Source organism: Equus przewalskii, chromosome 18 (genome assembly GCF_037783145.1).
Source record: "Equus przewalskii isolate Varuska chromosome 18, EquPr2, whole genome shotgun sequence".
NCBI classification, from domain to species: Eukaryota; Metazoa; Chordata; class Mammalia; order Perissodactyla; family Equidae; genus Equus; species Equus przewalskii.
Window position 1 is genome coordinate 3785532 of NC_091848.1, and position 19778 is coordinate 3805309.

General features: G+C 42.3%; 1 long non-coding RNA gene across 2 annotated transcripts in view; it reads left to right on the forward strand.

Moving 5' to 3' along the window:
- Positions 1 to 3127: 3127 nt before the first annotated feature.
- The window catches only part of LOC139077082 (uncharacterized), a 36959-nt gene continuing 20308 nt past the window's right edge, over positions 3128 to 19778 (forward strand). The window contains exons 1-3 of one of the 2 annotated variants that reach the window (XR_011529295.1): positions 3128 to 3528; positions 14183 to 14409; positions 15871 to 17262. This is a non-coding gene — a long non-coding RNA (uncharacterized lncRNA). Of the gene's footprint in view, positions 3529 to 14182; positions 14410 to 15870; positions 17263 to 19778 lie in introns of those variants that run through there. The other variant, XR_011529296.1, reaches the window with a different exon arrangement.

Consider the following 19778-nt stretch of genomic DNA (forward strand, 5'->3'; position numbering starts at 1 on the left):
TGAGTTCCTCAAAGATAGGAAGCCTGTGTTATTCCTCTCTTATCTGTGGTGCCTGGCACCTCCAGGTTACTCAGTAAATGCTAGGTGAATTACTTTTATGCAACTAGAGAGGCTTCTGTCAATTCTGAATGGCTGTTGGTGACATCAAATTGAGAAGGTCATATTTCTTAATTGAATTTTGAAAGGGTATAATTGGTGCTATTTGGTCAAAAGGAAGTTCAGGAGTGAAATTCTCAATTATCGTTTTTTCTTGAGAGCCTTGCCATTAACAGGCACTCATGTGGCTACACACTCAGAATATCGTAGGTGAGGGCTGGGCTGAGGCCGAGCCAGCAGCACTGAGTCCAGGAGGCCAGGGGGAGCCCCTTGTGGCTTCCATGATTCCTGATGTGGTGATAGTGGTGACCGAAATTTTATGATATTGCCAGAGGAATATGTACATGCCTTGGAAAAATAGCATCTGTAAATATCAAGCAAGATGTCATTCCACGGCTTCAAATCTATATTGTTATGTCCCTAAGTCTTTACTATTGTTCATCACGTAAAGTAAGACCAACAAAAGGACAACAAAATCTATTCCAGGGATTCAAACTGGAAGAGGCTGCAGTTTCATGTTGCTTCATCTGTCTGGGATTTGGCCAAAGGGAAGGGAGCAAGCAAACAAAAAGTCTATGAGCTGTCAGAAGAAAACATGTCACCACGCCTCCCAAATGAAGGGAGGCACCTCCAAGTAGCACTAAGCCTAGGGGAGCCACCTGTGTGTAAGGGATGCTGCTCACCTGTCCCCAGATCTTGCCTAACGTCAGGGAGGAGCACTTCATTTCCAGTGCTGCTCCGTGTTTCTGTGGAGCGATGACTAGTCCACTCCTCAGGAAGGACAAGTACGGGGACACTTCCAGTGTCTCCCCAGGGGTGAAAACATGACTTCTCTGGTTGGGGAGTTTGGAGAAGGAACTGCCCAGGCTCCCCTCAGCCCCCTGCAGAGCGTCTCTTCCTACAGTCAGCCTCTCTGCTAGTGTTCTCTGTCCCTCCTGCATCAGCCTGCTGGGACCCGTCTGCCCCTGTGTGGGGAGCCTGCAGTTGCCCAAACGCACCTGCACCTGGGCAAGTCAATCTGTCTAATTAAGAGGTAAATGTTAGAAAGGCTGTTGTGGCTGGCCACACATTTAAGGCACGTGCATCCATCCAGGTCTTGTCAGTAATAAAGCTGATTTTGGTCGCAGTATGTCTGCCCTCTATAACTCAATTGGTTAGAAATTTGGGAGGAGAATAAGAGACGTCACTTATGGTCCTTCACCGCTTCCATTCCCAACAGAACAATCACCCTTAGGCCCCCCATATGTAAACGTGACAGACCCGCATTTAGGATCTGCTCCCCACACCCCCAAGAGAGCAGCATTACAGATAAACCTGAAATCTACATCTCCTCTCCTCCCCCTCCCAGGAACTTGGTTGGTGTGTCTTCATCTCATACAAATTTGAGACTGGGTTGGTAGGTGGCTAGGAGATTTCTTTTTCCCTTTTGTAATTTCACATTAACTCCATTATTAAATTTTTCTCAAATTCACATTCATTGGCTTTCTACAAACTGAAAATTTTCTTTATCAAGTTTGTTAGTGGGAATAATTAGTGGAAGGAAAAGTGACCTGACATATAGAAAATGATGGATTGCTGAAGTTTGAAAAGGACTCATTATCCAGAGACCTGAGTCAAAACTTTCTGTGGGGCTGTGAACAAGTCTGGAGCCCTGAAGGCCTGTATCCATCACACCAGCTTGTAGGGTACACGTGAGGACCAAGTAACAATGTGTAGGAAATGCTTTAGAAACGTCAAGTGCTACACTGATATGACTAGTTTTCAAATGAATTAAGGTATCGACTAGGAAAAACAGAAAGAAGGTCGTTTACTGCTCTTGTAATGTGTGATGATTAAATTTTAGAATTGCTATATATGAAATTGAGAAAGCAGCACAACTCGAGTGAAAAAAAGAATGACTTTGCTGTACCACGTGGTTTACTAGCAGGAGCTTCTAAGACTTGGTCAGAGTATATGGTATTTACACAACCTGTGAGAACACCACATAAGTAACTAACACATAAAATGGAAGTCTACAGCCTTGGGCTATTTTTCAAACGCAGACACCGTTTATCTGCTTATCCTGGGCAGGCGGCAAGTAAACACGCCCCTCTGTGTTCTTTATCAGCAACAAAATGTGAATGTGCTTTTTGGGAAAATGAGAAGGCTTGGGATGACGGGAATTATAAAGTAAATGAATCTATCCTAAACTACTGAAGCTACAGAATTTCTTTAGTTTCCAACTTTAGAATCAGGCAACTGTTGACCGTCCTTTTTAATAGATAAGGAAATAAATGTTCCCAGCTAGGGGCAGTAGACCATGTGAAGTCACAGCAGTGGGCGAGACTGCAGCCTCTCGCGCTGCGTTCTCAGGTGTCCTGGTCCACGAGTGAGTCTCTGGTTTGAACACTGAGCCGCACAGCTGCCTCCCCAAAGTGCAAAGTACCACGCGCCTCGGCCCAGTCTCTGAGTGCTGAGGTTTGCCAGGAAAACGCTGAATTTACAGACTGTTTTTCTGTACAATCTCAAACTTTATAATAAGATGACTGCCTCTGTATATCTCTATCAAGAACATAACTAATAATTTACTGATTAAAACAAGTTCTTGGAAAAATTAAAGACCTAATTTATGACTGGAACCTGAAATAGCCCACACAAGTAGCCCAGCTTTTAATTTGTAAATAAGCAATTGAGTGCATGAGTATATGATAAAACTATGAAAAATGGGGTTGAGGGGAACCTCCAAACAACATTTTGCTTTTTAGGTAAATATTCTACTACTAAAAAGTTGCCAACAATTTGCAACTTATTAGCGGATACTGGGGTCAACAACATTTTTGGTCTTTTTTCTTTAGGGCATGAAATAATTATGCTTGTTTTCAAGGAAACAAGAACGTTCTGATACAGTCAGTATGCTAAATACTTAAGGAATGTCTACAATATAAATCTTAATACAAGTGGGCACTGGAGAGAAGTGTTTGAAATGCCGTGGCACATATCTGAGGGCCTTGAGTATTCTCGGGGGAAAAAGTGTTTTCTCCTGGAACGAAACACATATTCTGAGAGTGACATTTCATGTATATCCATTTGATGGTTTAAACCAGAGCGTCCACATTGAAATCAGAGGCAGTGTGGTGTGATGGATGGAAATAGTCCCGGAGTAGAAACTTCAAGATTCTAGTTCTATTTCAGGCTCTTCCATTAACTATTTGACTCTTGGCAAGTCATTTTCCTTCTCTGGGAATCACTTTTTTAAATCTATAAAATGAGGGGATAAACTAAACGAGACCAATAAGCATGCGATTGACCAGGTGACTGAGTCTGTGGCCTATGACGTCGCTGTCTGGAGACGAGAAAGCTGAGTGCAGGGCGACCTGAAGCTCCCCAGCTGAGGGAGCCTCAGGTCCTTCACCTACAGAGAGCGTCTGGGGCCGCGCTGGACTGTTGTGGTGGGTAAGTAATGTCAGGCACGGAAAACCCCTAGCATGGTGCCCTTCACGTGCTATATGTTTAGAATTCGGTAGCTATGATTGTTACTGCGCTCTAGGTGTCTTGAATACTTTATCTCAGTGCTTTACAAACTTTAGCATGCCTCAAAGTCACCTGGAGGTGAGGCTAAAGAATGGGCATTTTTAACAAATTCCCAGGTGACACTGATGCTGCTGGTCCAGGGGCCACACTTTGAGAACCACTGCTTCATTTCATTTAGTCTTCACCAAAGCCCTCTGCTGTAGATAATATCATTTCAAGAGAGAGGTTAAGTAACTCATCCCAGGGCCAACACCTGGTAAGTGAACACTTTCACTTGTGATTGAAAATTCTTTAAACACAAGTTTTTTAAATGGCTGACTGAGATTCTGTTACTGATATTTTTTATTTCTAAGAATCTTTTTATTAGCATTTTAATGCTTTTCAAATTAGAATATGCAGAGTGATTAGGTCAAAGGAACACGCAGGTGGCCCGGCAGAGGAGGGCACGGTCGACAGTGGTCCTTAGCCGAGACTGTGACCCCACCTGGTGGAGAAGCACCTGCCCACTTGAGCACCAGCTCAGCCGACTTCACAACACCAGGTGCACTGAAATTTTAACTTAAATATGATTCCCAGTGATTTCCTAATGACTTCAAAACTATCATAATGTGACAGGGCTTTGAAAGGAAAAGTTCTTGCCTACACAGGAGAGAGCCTGCCGCACCCTCAGGTGCATTAAAGGCAATGGGAATCACCAAATTCTTTAGAGCAGATCATGGCATTTTAAAAGCTGGGAGAATAGACGTGCCTGATTTATGCATTGTGATGCTCTGCCCCTCGGTCACTGAACACTTCTGTCAAAAATTTCCAGATTGCTTTGAAGGGAAGCTATTTAATACATGATGTGAGTAATTCAGGAGAGGAAAGAACTACCAGTTTAACCGAAGAGGAAACGCAGACAGAACTCGGAGACCTTTCCAGATGCCTAGAAGTTAAATGGTCAATCACGGACGTATTAACGGGGTGGGCTAGAGACAGGGCCTGGGGGAGAAAAGCTGCGTGCCTCTGCTGAGCCACATTAGACTTTATATTCCATAACATAACAAGCCCAGGGCCACGGGACTCAGACGGAACTTCATCCTAGAGAAGTAAATAAAGAAGACGCCAACCTCAATTCTGAGAGGATGTAATTGTACAGATAAAGTGCAGTGTTGGTTAATCAAAAATATTTGGTGAATATATAATATACTGTGTCTTTTTCCCCTAACGAAGGCTCCAAAATGAGGTTGCACCTTGCAGTCAGTGGCATTTAAGGATCAAAGAAACATGGCACACGTTTGCACCACAGTTTACTTAGTCGTTCTCTTGTTGTATTTAGTAATTTCCAATTGTTGCCAGGACAAATAGGATTGCTGTGAGCATATTGGTCCCTCGATGTTTTTCTGTAACTGATTATTTCTTCAGGCAATGTATGATTTAGTCTTGAGGAAAGGGAATTTTGAAGCTGTGTAGTAAGAACACAACACTGTCCTTCTCCCCAGTGCGGAAAGGGAGATGCTCCTGAATTTCCACATAGGGAAGCCATCGCGTCGCAGACTCTTCCTCCAGCCAGACCTGGGGGTTATCGCCTTAGGAAGGAGAACCCAGAGGCCAATGCTATTTCCTTTGCCTCTGCCAATCATCTGAGTGAAATGCTGCGATGATTTCCGGTTAGCCTTCCAGACCCTTTCTTTCCTTGCAAGCTGAAGCAGCGTTCTCTTTTGGTAAAACAAATTATTGGTTATTCTTCTTTTGCATCTTTTTCATATTCATAGCTAGAATTGCTGCCCTTTGAACAAGACAATTATTCCCAAAAAGATAGAAATGAGTTTACTTCCCCAATGGTTCTGAAGTAATTATATAAACAAAATTTTAGAATACAAGTGAGGATAGCAAAATAGAGAGAGCTGTTGGCAGAGTTAATTGGCTGATCTTCTGTAGATCTAATTTGGGATGTCAGTTGAATTTTTGGAAATCATTGCTATTACCTTTGAGAATTATTTATTGCTCTGTGTAATTTGAACGTGTAATACATAGTTTGTTTACTTTGGCATTATAGCTTGATTGAAAAAACTATTTCTCTCAGGGAGAGAGAAAAAAATATTTTTGAACCAGTTTTCTACCCTTCCAGCACTGGTTTAGAGAAAACATGCAGATGTAAAATGAGCACGTAATGAATTGTCAGATTTATCATGCTTTCGTTGTTTCCCGACATGGGCGAGCCAGCCGCCGCGCGGTGGGCAGGGCACTCAGGGGCATGAGCTTCCGTCTGGCTTTTGCCACTTGCTAGCTGACCTTGGCAAACTAACTAACCTCTCTGGTCCTCAGTTTTTAACACGTAAAACAATGTAATTGAAAATAGTGCTTTCTTTCTTTCTTCCCTCCGTCCTTCTTTCTTTTCTCTCTCTCTCTTTCCCTCCCTCCCTCCCTCCTTCCTTCCCATCGTCTTGGTCTTCTTCATCTTCTTCTTTTAGGAGACAGTACACTGGCTTTGAAATTAGACACACATTGTTTGGCATCTTATTTCTGCTGTGTGCTGACATCAGCAATTTTCCCAACCCTTCTGGCCCTCAGTTTCTTCTGTTGTAACATGGTAATAATACGTACCTCCAGAGTAATTTGAAGATTAAGTAAGATAGTCTGTGTAAGCAGCTGGTATGACATATTAGTTATCACATATTAGAGCCTCACTATATGATAAGTGCTATCTCATAATGTAGCTGTGGAGAGCACGTGATAGCACATTTACAGACACTCTTTCTCCACGTTCACTTGGTGTGGAAGGAGTTAAGCCCCGGCGTGGCTTGCTCAGTCTGCCTCTCCTGAAGGTGTGGTGCCTGGGGCCCAGCCGTGACACTGCTCTCTGTCTGCCTGCCCAGAACTTGCAAAATGTCTACTTCTAAACTCCCACTAATTTTAATAATGGCACTTCTTCTTATTTAATGACTCCCTTAAAATTGAAATTTAAGCCAGGATCTTACTTGGTAAAGCTAAGAAATATGTGAAAAATCAGATTCTAAACTTCTTGACGTGGAGCCATATCCACTTACTGAGTCTATCCCCCTTCCCTTGGTGGCATCTCTCTGTGTCACTGGTCACTGCGCCAGCTTTATTGTAGATAACCCAGAGTCATTTCTCTCAGTCCACCCTAGGATACCCAAACCCTCTCCTGTGGAATCTGCAGTGCGCATCTCAGACACAATTCATTTCCTCCTGTACATGAGGGCTCCCTTCTATATCCACACTCTGGAAGACCTTAATAGACATCAGTTCAATCTCAGGTTCATTATTTCCCAGTGTTTATATTTTTGTTGTGTATGTACTTGTACACTTATCTTAGCACAGCCTTATCTTAGCACTTGTATATTTATTTTAGCACTAACAAGTTGTAGGCACATTCTAAATATCACTTCAATAAGTGATTGAATGAAGTCGAACAAAGTGTGTAAGTGTGTGTGCATGTGTGTGTGTGCTGTTTGGTAACATACCCAGCTCTAAGAATTTGTTTAATTACTCTTACTTCTGTTTGATCTTCCTGATATTATTTTTTTGTACATCAACTCATAGTACTCACAGGTGCTGGTTATTATTTGAAAGTAAAAATAGTGCACACTGTTTTATTTTTAAACCTGAAGAAGCAAAGATCCAAGATGTTTTTAAAAATTACTCAAAAGCATTTGGCATTGCATTCTCATTGTAAAAGATTCAAATTACAAAGAGTTATCTCAGCAAAATGTGGACGGTCCTCCTCACACTCAACCCCTCAACTCCCCAGAATCCCCAGAACGAACCGGAGTTGATGACCTGGTGTGCATCTTTCCAACCTCCTTCCTACAAGATTACAAACATACGCAAAAATGCACAAATATGCAGATTGCTCATTTAAAGGAGCCCACGTCATGTGCACGGTTATAGTACCACCCTGTTTATCGATGTGTCTTGCCGCTCTTTCTACTACCTCTGTACCATTCACCATCCTTTTTGGAATAATCTAGAGTGTGGCTGTCTTGTAGTTTATTTGATCACTTTGCTCATGATAAACATTTAGATTTTGTTCCTAACCTTTGGCTGTTATAAGCTGTACTGCAGGGTTGAGCATTCATTGTTGTACATACATGCTAGCAATTCAGTAGGACAGATTCCTGGGCGTGATGCTGGTCAGAGAGCATACATACTTACAATGTTGATACATCCACCACTTTGCTTTCCCAAAAAGCTTAGCCAATTATTTCTATTCTTTCCAATTATTTTTCCGAGTGCCGAGAGCAAGGCATTTCCACTGTAAAGAGGAGGATGGTTAATTATCTCCTTATCACAAGTCATTGCTGGATAAATTTACTGATTGTCTACGTGTGTGTATGTAATGCAATGAGTTAGCACAGGATGTTGACTCTTTTATATTAGACTTACATTACAAATCTCCGGAAATAAATAAATGTTTCTGAGTCAGTAGTCTCATTCCATAGGACACAGATCACAGAGATGGAGGGGCTGGACATGCAGAAGGAAAGGGCAGGGCAAACTGTTTCCTATTCTCTAAGACGTGAGTGTCAGCACTCTATCTTTAAACAGAGTTTAAAAAGAACATACTCTAAAAGTATTGTATGGTTAGAATAAAAGACAGAAAGGACTTTTATATTGTTTATCAAAATGTGAAACTCATCAGTATTATGGCTTGCATTCTGTCACTGTGCACAGACAAGGAAGAGCAACTAAAATGTGAAATTAGCTCAAAACTTATGAATTTGGGCAATAAGCATGTCCTAAAAAAGGACCCCAGGGAAACATGGAGGCTCAGAGCTATCTTCTTATTCAACATGTGCTCTATTATCTTGGGAACTCCAGCATCAGTGGCAAAATTCTCACAGCTAGGCTAATTACTTTAGTAAGACCTGCTTTATTTAAAAATAAATCCAAGGCAGATGTTAGAACTGGACCTGATGACCCATATTTATCCTCTTCATGGTGGTTTGTGTCTGTGTGTGGCATTGCACAATTGGTTCCTGATCTCCACTTTGATGATACCAAGCGGCAGTATAATTCTTGCCAAATACACGCGATAGATGCTTATTTTCTACGGGGCTGCTCCAGCCTTCTTTCTCTCCAGATAGTTCTAGTTTCCTCCTAGCTGCCATACTTGCCCCTAGGGAGCTATCTGCCTTGTCAGCTCTGGCCTCCTCAGACCCTCCCCTCCTTCATTCCCACCCCCCATCCCCTCCACCAATTTGAGCCAACAAGCACTGATGCCCACTCTGTGCCAGGCTGCCCATATTAGGCCAGGTCCTTGGATGCAGGAAGAAAGCCCGATCCGCACTCCCAGGAAAACGTCAACTTTGTGGAATTTCCTAGAGTTAATTCGATAAGCTTACTTAAGATCAAATGTTATGGAATATAAAGTCTAATCAACATGTCACTTACTCTTTATAGCATCCATAATTTAACGGAGACCTTAAAAGATGAAGTAATACGAAAACTTCAACCACTGGGTCAAGAGCAGTAGAGCACACTTCTTATTTTCCCTTGTGTTGAGGGATACTTTTGCACCGAGAAGGTGACTCCCCCTCCCTTTGAGATCCCTCTAGCAAACAGGAATAGACACTTTTCTTAGGAACGCTTATATCACACAGACCTGTTCCTGATGTTAACATTTATTTTTTGTATTTACGGCTCCAATCTCAGTTTTATGTATTTGATTTATCTTCCCTTCTCAGAGAATTCATAGCAATACCTATGGCCTGTATGGGGTTGGGCCACGTTTATTTGAGTAGGATTTACATTTCAGTCAAGTGCCCCCCTCTTCACGTGGAAGGAAGCGGCTCCGACCGTGAGGTGCAGGGCCACTGCTCATTGCTCTGCCAGAGCCATGCCTGGCCCCCCAGGATTTCCACACACTGCAGTTGAGAGCCCTGAAGAGGTCCAGGCTGGTGTCCATGGGAATGTCCACAAATTCCCTTGGGGAGACAGAACTCTAGCCATGGACCAGGGGGACAGAGCCACTGTGAGGAGGGTGTCAGCCGGGAGATCTGGGGCAGTTGCAAACCTCAGAAAAGCAAAAATGATTAAACCAAACCAAAACAAAATAATCACCATAGATATGAACTGCTTCTTTCAATTGTAGACTTGCATTCCCACTTCCCACTAAGCAAAGCAAGAAAAGCAAACAGCGCCTTACTCCACGTGAAATAATACTGCACTACATGCTTAAAAACTGGTTAAGAAGATAGATCTTATGCTATCTGCTCTTACCATAAAAAAAGGAAGACAGTCTGAATCTCTGAATTACCAGAGTCTTCAGTGCAAAGTCATCTTCTGAAGCAGCCTGAGCAGACACCTGCTCTCCTGGAGGGCCAGTGCTCGTCCTCACTAGCACACCCTTCAGGAGTCCAGACCACTGTGGCAGACAGTGCTAGCTGCTCACTTCCTTCTAGAATCCCAGTTTCATCCAGGACAACGGTACGTCCTAGTCAACCTTTCCTCCAGACTCCCTTGCAGCTAGAGTGGCTATTGGACCTGGCTCTGGTCCATGAGATACAAGGAGAAGCTGCTGCCCTGCCCACATTCTTCCTTCCTGGAATGTGTTTGCACAGCGGCTACGAAGATGGAAGCTATGCCCTGAAGAAGAAGCAACAGCAGGTAGACAGAAGGACCTGCTGCCTCCGATGGTGCTTTGGAGCGATGGAACCCACTCCGGATTGCCTTCTGGCATCTTCTCCTGTGTGAGATAAATAAATCCTCACGTCGTTAGCCCAGATTTCTGATTCTTGCTGCAGAAAGCAGATCATTGACACGGCTGCTTTCCTGAGGTGATGTCTTCTTTTGGCATTGCGTTTCTGAGACTTCAAAAGTAATGAGATGTTAAAGTTTCAAAGTTCACGGTACATACACCTGGCATTCCTGGGAAGTGGTAACTGTTAAAGGTTTCTGCAGGCTACAGATGGGGGCTGGAGGTACGAGCTTATTGACCCATCTTCCAGAAGAGCAAAACTAGTCATGATGAAATTGGCAGCTTCTATCTGCATAGTGCTAATAGATTACAAAACATTTCACACAATAATGCACCTGCCATTTATCAAGTCCCTACTACGCATTAGGAACTTCATAAAAATTAACCCTAAATTCACGTGGCAACTCTGCAGTGGAGGTGTTACGATGCCTGCTTCACAAATAAGGAGACAGAAAGAGAGTAACTGGCTCAGGATCGCAGAGCTAGTAAGTAGGAGAGCCGGGATTCAAACCCTCTCTCGGATGCCGAAGCCCGTGCTCTTTCAGCAAGTTTTCCTATAAGTGTATTACTTTATTTCCCCCCTTAACAAGCCCATAAGGTAATTACATTTCCCATTTTACCTAGAGGAAAGTAAGTGTTCAGAGATATTGGTGACTGGCCCCAAATCTCACAACAAATCACTTTATGTTCTCAAAGTACCATTCTTTCTACTCCGCCAAAATGTAGCCCTTCAGAGATTTCTGGAATGTTTTCCTCCTACTAATAATTATTAAATGCTTACTAGGTGCCTGGTACTATGTGACTTTTTCTTATTTTATAGATGAGGAACGTGGCCCTTACAGATGAAGTAATTATTCAAAGTTACCCAGAGAAGTAAGTGGGTGACTGGGGATCTGAGCCCAGGCGGGCTGGCTCCTCAGCCTGTCTCATCTGCTCCCTGCCTCTCAGACACTCACACCATTCTGAGACAATGAGGAGAAAGGCTGGTTACCCAGGAAGCGTGAGGGAGCAAGGGAAAAAGAATTTCCTGAAATTCCTTAGGAACCAAGTGTTGATTCTGAGAACTCTGCTTCTGTTTGGCTGAGAGAGAAGGCTGAGGCTTGTTCCTCAAGGTCAAATATATAGGGTGTTACAGACAGAGCTGTGAAATTACTATCCACGTCCTGGATGTAAAATGTCCATTTACTCTTTAGAAACCAAAAGGGAGAGGAGAACCCAACACACTGAAAAACTAAACGTTATCATCTTTAATAACCCAGCTTGGAAATTAATGAGCTGTAAGAATCGGAGTCATTTTGTTCTGGCTCAGGCAGAAAACACTGATGGAATTCTGTGCCAGTGCATTGTCGAGCTCTGTGATGGTTCCCCTAAATGGTCAATAGTTTTAATTCGTATATAATATGTGATTTTAATCAGCCTAGGCAACTGTTTATGCAGGGTTTATCCACAGAAGCTGTAACATGAGCAATATTTAAACAGAGCCTCTCATCTTATTTTTCAAAGAAGATAAATGTCTGTATTTAAGAAAACAGAAACTTTTCTTTGAGTTATATCAACAAAATATAGATGAGGTCCCTTCACCCCACATGATGACATACCCACCCAATTCTGATTCCAAGTTAGAAAAGCTTCTTGGCATCTGTCGGCCACTGCCATTTGTGCATTTGGAACACCCCAGCTACCATGAGAAATGCACCTCTGGCCACCGTTACCCCTGCCACAGGAGGTCTAACTGCACCGGTTCCCTCTTTAACTGAATTTTCACTTTTCAGCCCGTTTTAATGATGCCATATTGATATAGCCTAAGGGTAAACATTAGAATATACTTTTAAAAAATTGTGGTATAATTAACATATAACATTATATTAGCTTCAGGTGTACAACATAATGATTTGGTAGTTGTATATATTGTGAAATGATCATCACAATGTCTAGTTAACATCCGTCACCATACATAGTTACAAATTTTTTGTGTCTTGTGGTGAGGACTTTTAAGATTTACTCTCTTAGCAACTTTCAAATGTGCAATACAGTATTATTAACTGTAGTTAATAGTAAGTTTTTCATTTGTATTAAATATTTGAGAAATGAGGTAACTAGTTAGTTGAATGATTTGGTTTATCAGCTAACATATAACCTGCATGCATCATAATTTTCAACTACTCAGGATGCAGTATAAACCCTGTGCTTAAGCCGGCTCGCGTGGACTGTGATTAGCGATGGGCTCTGGCCTCTTCCCCACCCCCACTTTTGAATGCAAGAGCAAGTGGGACTTCTCTGGAGTTGTCTTAGTGCACAGCATGCTCTTTAGGTACAACAGAAGCTTCACTCTTTTCATTTTGCACGCCTCTGGGGACATTACAAACCAGCTGAAAATACTGTGTTTTTTAATTCACTGCACAAGAAAGTGACCCCACATTTGGGTTTTCTGATTCCACTGATCACATCGTGATGGGGCTTTGTTGTATTCAGTAATAGTAATAGTTATTAGTTATTGAGCAGCTACAATGTGCCAGAAGATTACCAACACATATACGTATGTGTGTATCTACTTACGTATATATATATCTTTGTACATATATTTACTTGCTTTTATTTACATATGTAAATCTACATACAGCCGTGCACATACAGTACGTCAAGACTGTTATTGGTACAGAGTATATTTGAAAACCATTATCAAATTTATCAAAAAATTTATTTCCAATCAATTCTGAATACCAGCGTGTCTCGATCTGGTAGAAGTAGGAGGCAAGAAGTTACAAAGTAATTCATGCTTCACAAGCTTTCTGGAAACTTTGGATTGTTCTCACTTCTCCCACTGCTTGCTGCAGATTGAACTGGTTTCTATCTAGACGCAGTGAAGAAAGCGAGATCGCTGTGTCAATCAACCCTCTGTCTTTCACTTAGAAAACACAAAAACAGCATCTCTCATAGGGAAGCGGAAATAACAAGGGCAATTTAAGTACCCATAAAAGTGATTACTAAATTTGAATTCTTTAGGGAAAAAACCCCCAAAACAGCTGCCTGGTTAATGGCTAGTGAAAAACTGTGGGAGCTCTGTCAGGGATCCCCAAATTGCAGTTAAACTAATTGCTTGGGAGGCTGCTTTGAAGACGGATAAAATATATTGCTTAAGTTTTATGGTAAGTGACAAATGGTGTGGGAGTCCTGACCTGCTCCTCCTTAAATCCACACAGCCAGTCCAGACCCCCGAGGCTCCCGTCCTCTCCCCTTCTGTTTGCCATTGCCCCTCATCCCACTGCCTGGCCGTTTGCTCATTTGTAACTGAACAAAAATGTCCTACTCACTGTTGGGCGCTGCCAGAAATGTGACTGCAGGCCCTTTTCCACTGTCACTTACACCTGCCCCGAGGTGGGGGCTGGAGGGTAGAAGAGGCCATTTGGTCTCCATGTCAACCCATGCATGTCTCCATTCAAATTCTCTCGAATTTCATAGGGGGGGAAAGGGGTGTTGGCATTTGGCTGTTTATGTCTTTCTCCATAATCCTTAGCAGCGAAAGTGTACATATACTAGAAAAACAAACTCAAAATGTCAACTATTTCTATTACTGGCTACGAAGTACAGATTTATGTAAAAAGAAGTACATATTTATGTGAACTACCTAACAAGGAATACGTGTGCCATAATTTTCCCAGTGCTTTATGATTGGTGCCTGTAGGCTGGGCTACTCAACAGGATGATTAAATTCACGAGCCACGTTCAGCCGAGTCTCTCTTGACTCCTGCTGCATCTCATGGAGTCATCCAAGGCTCCAGGAGCTCGTTGTTCCAGGATTCCTGCTCAGGGCAACCTCCTAACTTAATTCCAAACTCCTTACGCTTTAGGATGGATTTTCTCTCTTTTTGAAAGGTATTCCTGCCTCCCCCTTGGAGGAAGGGCATGGGCAGTAAATAGAGCTGGCTGCCTTCTTTCGCCTGGGTGGGCGAGACAGAGGATGGAGGAGCGACGCTGACCTCAGTGCTGATCTCCCTCGTCTCCAACATTTCTTTCTCGAAGAATGTTCTTGTAATAACATCAAGAGGAAATGTAATTTATGTAAAGACTCATGCACAATGCCTGACGTGAGTAGGAATACGGTAAGTATTCATTTTCTAAGCTTTTATGAATCCCACCCGCCCATCCAAATGTGCATCTATGCGCACATGCAGCTTCGCCAGAAACTTAGCCTTGGCTCAGTCAGGGCATGCTGGCTGCTACTCTGCTGTGGTACAAATCATACTCCCCAACCTCCGTCTTATTTTGTCTCACTTTGCCTGATTTTCTGAAATTCCCTGGAGGGATTAATGGGGAGGACATCTTGTGATTTCCTAATAGGCTATTAGGTTAAAAGGGAGAAAAGGTTTTATCTTTTCTGTGATACAAAATAAACAAGTAATGTTAAGTGTAGCAGCTACTGTCTTCTCACTTCACAGCCTGCAGCCAGGTGCTTATAAAAGGCACAGGCATGGATTACACAGTGCTGTTTTCCCAGCATGACCTGCTGCAGAACCAAAACCAGAGAGGCCACTGGGCCCACCAACCAGCAGCCACTCCTGCCTCTTGAAGAGAGCAGAGCAGAGCCCCCTTGAAGAAGCATGTGTTGGTGATAGGGTTGCCAGATTCGGCAAATAAAAATACAGAACACCCAGTTAAATTTGAATTTCAGATAAACCAATTTTTTTTTTTTTTGGTATAACTATGTCCCAAATATTGTATGGGACACACTTATACTGAAAAAAGTCTTGTTTATCTGAAATTCAAATGTAACTGGGCATCTTGCATTTTACCTGCTAAGCTTAATTATTGAATATGCAAGAACTATATGACTAGATTCACTCTTAGTGATCTTTCTAGAGCTCTGGTCTATATTACCTAAAACTCTTTTTTAAAAAAGGAAATAATTTATATGTGGGTGGCTCTCACACTTAGGGTACATAAGAATCCTCTGCAGGACTTTTAAAAACACAATTTTCTGGGTTCCCATCTCCAGAATCCTGAAGCAGTAGGGTCTGGGGAGAAGCCTGAGAATTTGTATTTCTAATAAGATCCCAGCTGCTGTGGCTGTGGGTCACAACAGATGTCAGGGTGGATTTTGTTTGCCAGGTCACCACAAGCAACCTTACACAAGGAAAGAGCTTGGTTTAGCCAGAGAAGAAGATGGGAAAGAGAAAGGGGGCATTGTTTGAAGCAGTTCTTGTTAAATGAGAGAGACGGTACTGTTCTTTTTCCCTGAAAGGAGAGGTATAGGGTATTTTATACAGAAATGAGTAGATTCTCCCAAACCGTCATCCATTTTACCCCTTCTCCATAAGCCTTGATTGAAATTGTCAGCCTAGAAACAGTAAGAAAATTATATTTATCTCACTTTGTTTTGGCACTGAAGAAACATGTGAAAGAGTTACTGGGTAAACTCTTACGACCAAATACTAATGATGGCATCTTCTGAGGGAGGAACATTTTCTAGAAATTTGTGAGAAAAGTGAAGCAAGAGATTATTATACATACAGACACATATACTGTACCAAACCAGAGATATCGTCCATTCTTGTCTCTTTCAGGATGGAGCCTTCTTTAATTCTAACCTCTAAGGAAAATTCATTCTGACCACAATCCACCTAAAGCAGCTACAAGTGGGGAATGTGCCGTATTCAAGGGTGCTGGGATCGGAGGCTGCGAGCTCAGCCAACGGCAGTTATCGTTCTCTCTGTTCAGGAGGGTGGTGGACTCCAGTCGCATGGTCTACACAGGAATTCCGGGTTGGCTAGTTATTAGCTAGGTGATCGTGAGAAATTCCCAAAGCCTCTATGAGCCTAATAAGTTTCCCCAATTCTGGAACACAGATGGAAACATCTTCTGTACAGTGTGGTTGTGAGGCTCAGGGAGACGGTATCGAGAAGGGAGACTCGCAGAGAGGCTGGCGCACTGCAGAGGCTCAGTGACTTCAGCCCATATGGAGCACGCAACCCAACATACGGGAGCACTTGGAACCTGAGTCACAGGCGCTGTGAGCACTTTTCATCTCCTCCACACATACCCTCATAGCTGCTGAGTCTTTTCCTGCCTAGCTTTTACTCTGACAAAAAAAATACATGCCTTTTTTTGTAGGCTTTTGTTTTAGTTACCAGAAAATAGCAAGTTGTTCCAAGCAATCTGCAATGAATAGAGAAACTAACTTTTAAATTATATGAATCTTTTTTTTTTTGCTGAGGAATATTTGCCCTGAGATTACACCCATGCCAATCTTCCTCTATTTTGTATGTGGGTTGCTGCCTCAGCATGGCCACTGAGTGGTCTCGGTCTGCGCCTGGGAACTGAACCTGGGCTGCCGAGTGGAGCGCACTGAGCTTAACTGCTAGGCCACAAGGCCGGCCCCTATATGAATCTATTTCTTTGCTTGGTGAGGAAGATTGGCCCTGAGCCAATCTTTTGCCAGTCTTCCTCTTTATGCTTGAGGAAGACTGTCCCTGAGCTAACATCTGTGCCAGTCTTCCTTTGTTTTGTGTGTGGGATGCTGCCACAGCATGGCTTGGTAAGTGGTATGTAGGTCCATGCCCAGGATCTGAACTCACAAACTCCAGGCCATGAAAGCAGAGAGCATAAACTTAATCACTACACCACTGAGCCAGCCCCATGAATCTCTTTTCATCTGTCATCCTTTGCTCCATGGATCCTGTGAGCTGCCAGATCAGGACTGCTGAGCCTAGCCTTCCTTCTCTCACTGAGCAAACTTCTGCCCTCCAGCCAGTGGTCTAACCTTCTTGGGCCCTAGTTTTGTCATTTGCAAAATGTGGGTAGAGGGGCGACCTGATGTTTGGGAAATTTTTCTTTTAAGATACAGCTCCCATGTCTAAACATCCACTATTAAATGTAATTGAATAAAAAATTTTTAAAAGCTAGGCAACCTTGCCTACTATTATGAAAAATAAATGACTTGATTTTTAAAAAGCTAAGTAACTTTTCTAACCATATACAGATTCAATCTGACCATATGTAGGGGGAAAAAAGAACAGCCTTCTTGGAATATTGCAAAATTTATGACATAAAGGCTATTCCACTTCCTGAATACAGAATCCTGCTGTCTTAGCCTTCTTCTCTGTGCACCACAACCATGACAATGGCACCTGGGAAACTCAGCATTGCTTGATTCAGCTTTTAGATTTTTTGAATTTTATTTATCATATATTTGGGGGTTTTTTTCCAAGTTAGAAAAATAATACATGAGAAACTATGGAAAATTCAGAAAAATTTAAAAGAGAACAATAATCATTAGTAATCCTACTCTCTAGAGATAATCACTATTAAAACTTCAACACTAAATTCTAGTCTCTATTCTTAACTTTTTATGACATTAGCATTTATATAAAATTTGAAAATCTGTTTTTATGGCTTAACATTATATTAATATGTATGCATTTCCTCAAGCATTTAAAACCTTTGTAACCATCATTTAAAAAATTGCTACATATGGAGTAATGTCAGCAACATGGCAGAGTGGCTGTTCCCTTTATCTCTCCACCACTGAACTACAACTAAATGGAAATTCATTGTTCAGTGACCCCCCACACAACACAACAGGACGCCTGAGAGACACATAGCTAAATATCTGAAGGGGGAGGGATATCCCTGGGGAGGGGGTAGAGATAGTTGAGCACTGCCTTGCATGCTGGTAGCCCTGTGCACATGCATGACCACTCTCCCAGCTGGCGTGAGTGCCCACGATACCACTGTGGCCCCGAAGGCAGGAGCGCATCTTGGCATGACTGTGGAGCAGGCAGCAGCAGCCCTGAGCCCCCGTGTGGCTGCTCTCCTGTCCAGCAGGGGAGCACAGTGCTGCTGCAGTCCCACAGAGTGGCCCAGGCTCAGACCCTCTGAAGAAGCCCCACTCTCCAAGCACAGTGGCTGGCGGGACTGGAAGATGAGGCGGTGGCAGATGTACGCACCCAGGTGAACGCTTTCCTGGCTGGCACCAGCGATACCCCACAATACCCCACAACTCCCAGCAAAGAAGCTGGGATCAGAAACACAGTTCCTGCTTTCCTGCAGCAGCAGCAGGAGGAATCTGCGACCTGAAACTACCACAGATGCCCTGGAGAAATATTAGTTCATCAAACACCATGAGAAATTACAGCAACAGTTCAGAGCAGAAGGAGAATGACAATTCTCCAGAGAGCAACCCTGAAGTCACAGAAATTTACAATCTAAGTGACAGAGAATTCAAAATTGCTGTCATAAAGAAACTCAGTGACTTACAAGAAAACTTAGAAAGACATTTCAATGAGCTCAGGGATAAAATTAATGAGAAGAAGGATACTTCTCTCAGTATTGAAACTATAAAAAAGAGAGTGAACTATAAAAAAATAATGAAGCAGAAATTCTGGATATGAAAAACACAATTAATGAAATAAAAAATAATCTAGAATTCTTGAAAAATAGAGCTGATGTTATGGAGGAAAGAATTAGTGATTTAGAGGATAAAAATATAGACTTGCTTGAGGTGGAGGATGAGCGAGAACTAAGATTTTAAAAAATGAAGGAGTTCTTCGAAAAATATCCAACTCAATTAGGAAAAGCAACATAAGGATTATAGGTAGTCAAGAGGGAGAAGGGTGGGAGAAAGGAGCAGAGAGCTTGTCCAAAGAAATAATAGGTGAGAATTTCCCAAACCTGGGGAAGGGACCGGACTTACAAATCCACAAAGCTAAGAGAACTCCTAATTACATCAGCGCTAAAAGACTTTCTTGAAGGCATATAAAAGTAAATCTGGCAAAAGCCAATGATAAAGAAAAAGCATTAAGGGCAGCAAGGCAGAAGAAAATTACCTACAAAGGAACCCTTATCAGGCTTTCAGCAGATTTATCAGCAGAAACCTTAAGGCTAGGAGAGAGTGGAATGATATATTAAAAATACTGAAAAACAAAAACTTTCAGCCAAGAACCCTCTATCCAGTGAAACCATCCTTCAGATATGATGGAGAAATAAATACTTTCCCAGATAAACAAAAGCTGAGGGAGTTCATCGCCACAAACAACCCCGACAAGAAATGGTTAAGGATGCCCTCATACCTGCAACTAAAGGGCAAAGGACTGCAAGGCTATGAGCAAGGAGATAAATAGCCAAAATCAGAAAACTTCAGCTCCCTTTCAGAACAAGGTAGCAGATACTTAATTATAACTTAAAAGGTAAATGGAAGGAAGGCCTCAAAAGTAACTATAAACTCTTCAACTTAGTCACAAACTCACAGCACAAAACAGAATAATTTATGACAACAATAAATCATAAGGGGAAGAGGAAAAGGATGGAATTTACTCAGGCTAATGGAAATAAGAGGCTATCAGAAAATGGACTATCTCATCTACAAGATCTTTTATACAAACCTCAAGATAACCAATGAACAAAAACACCAGAGCAGAGCCACAGTACAAAAAAAAAAAAAAAACCTGAGAAAACCTCCACAGAAAACCACCAA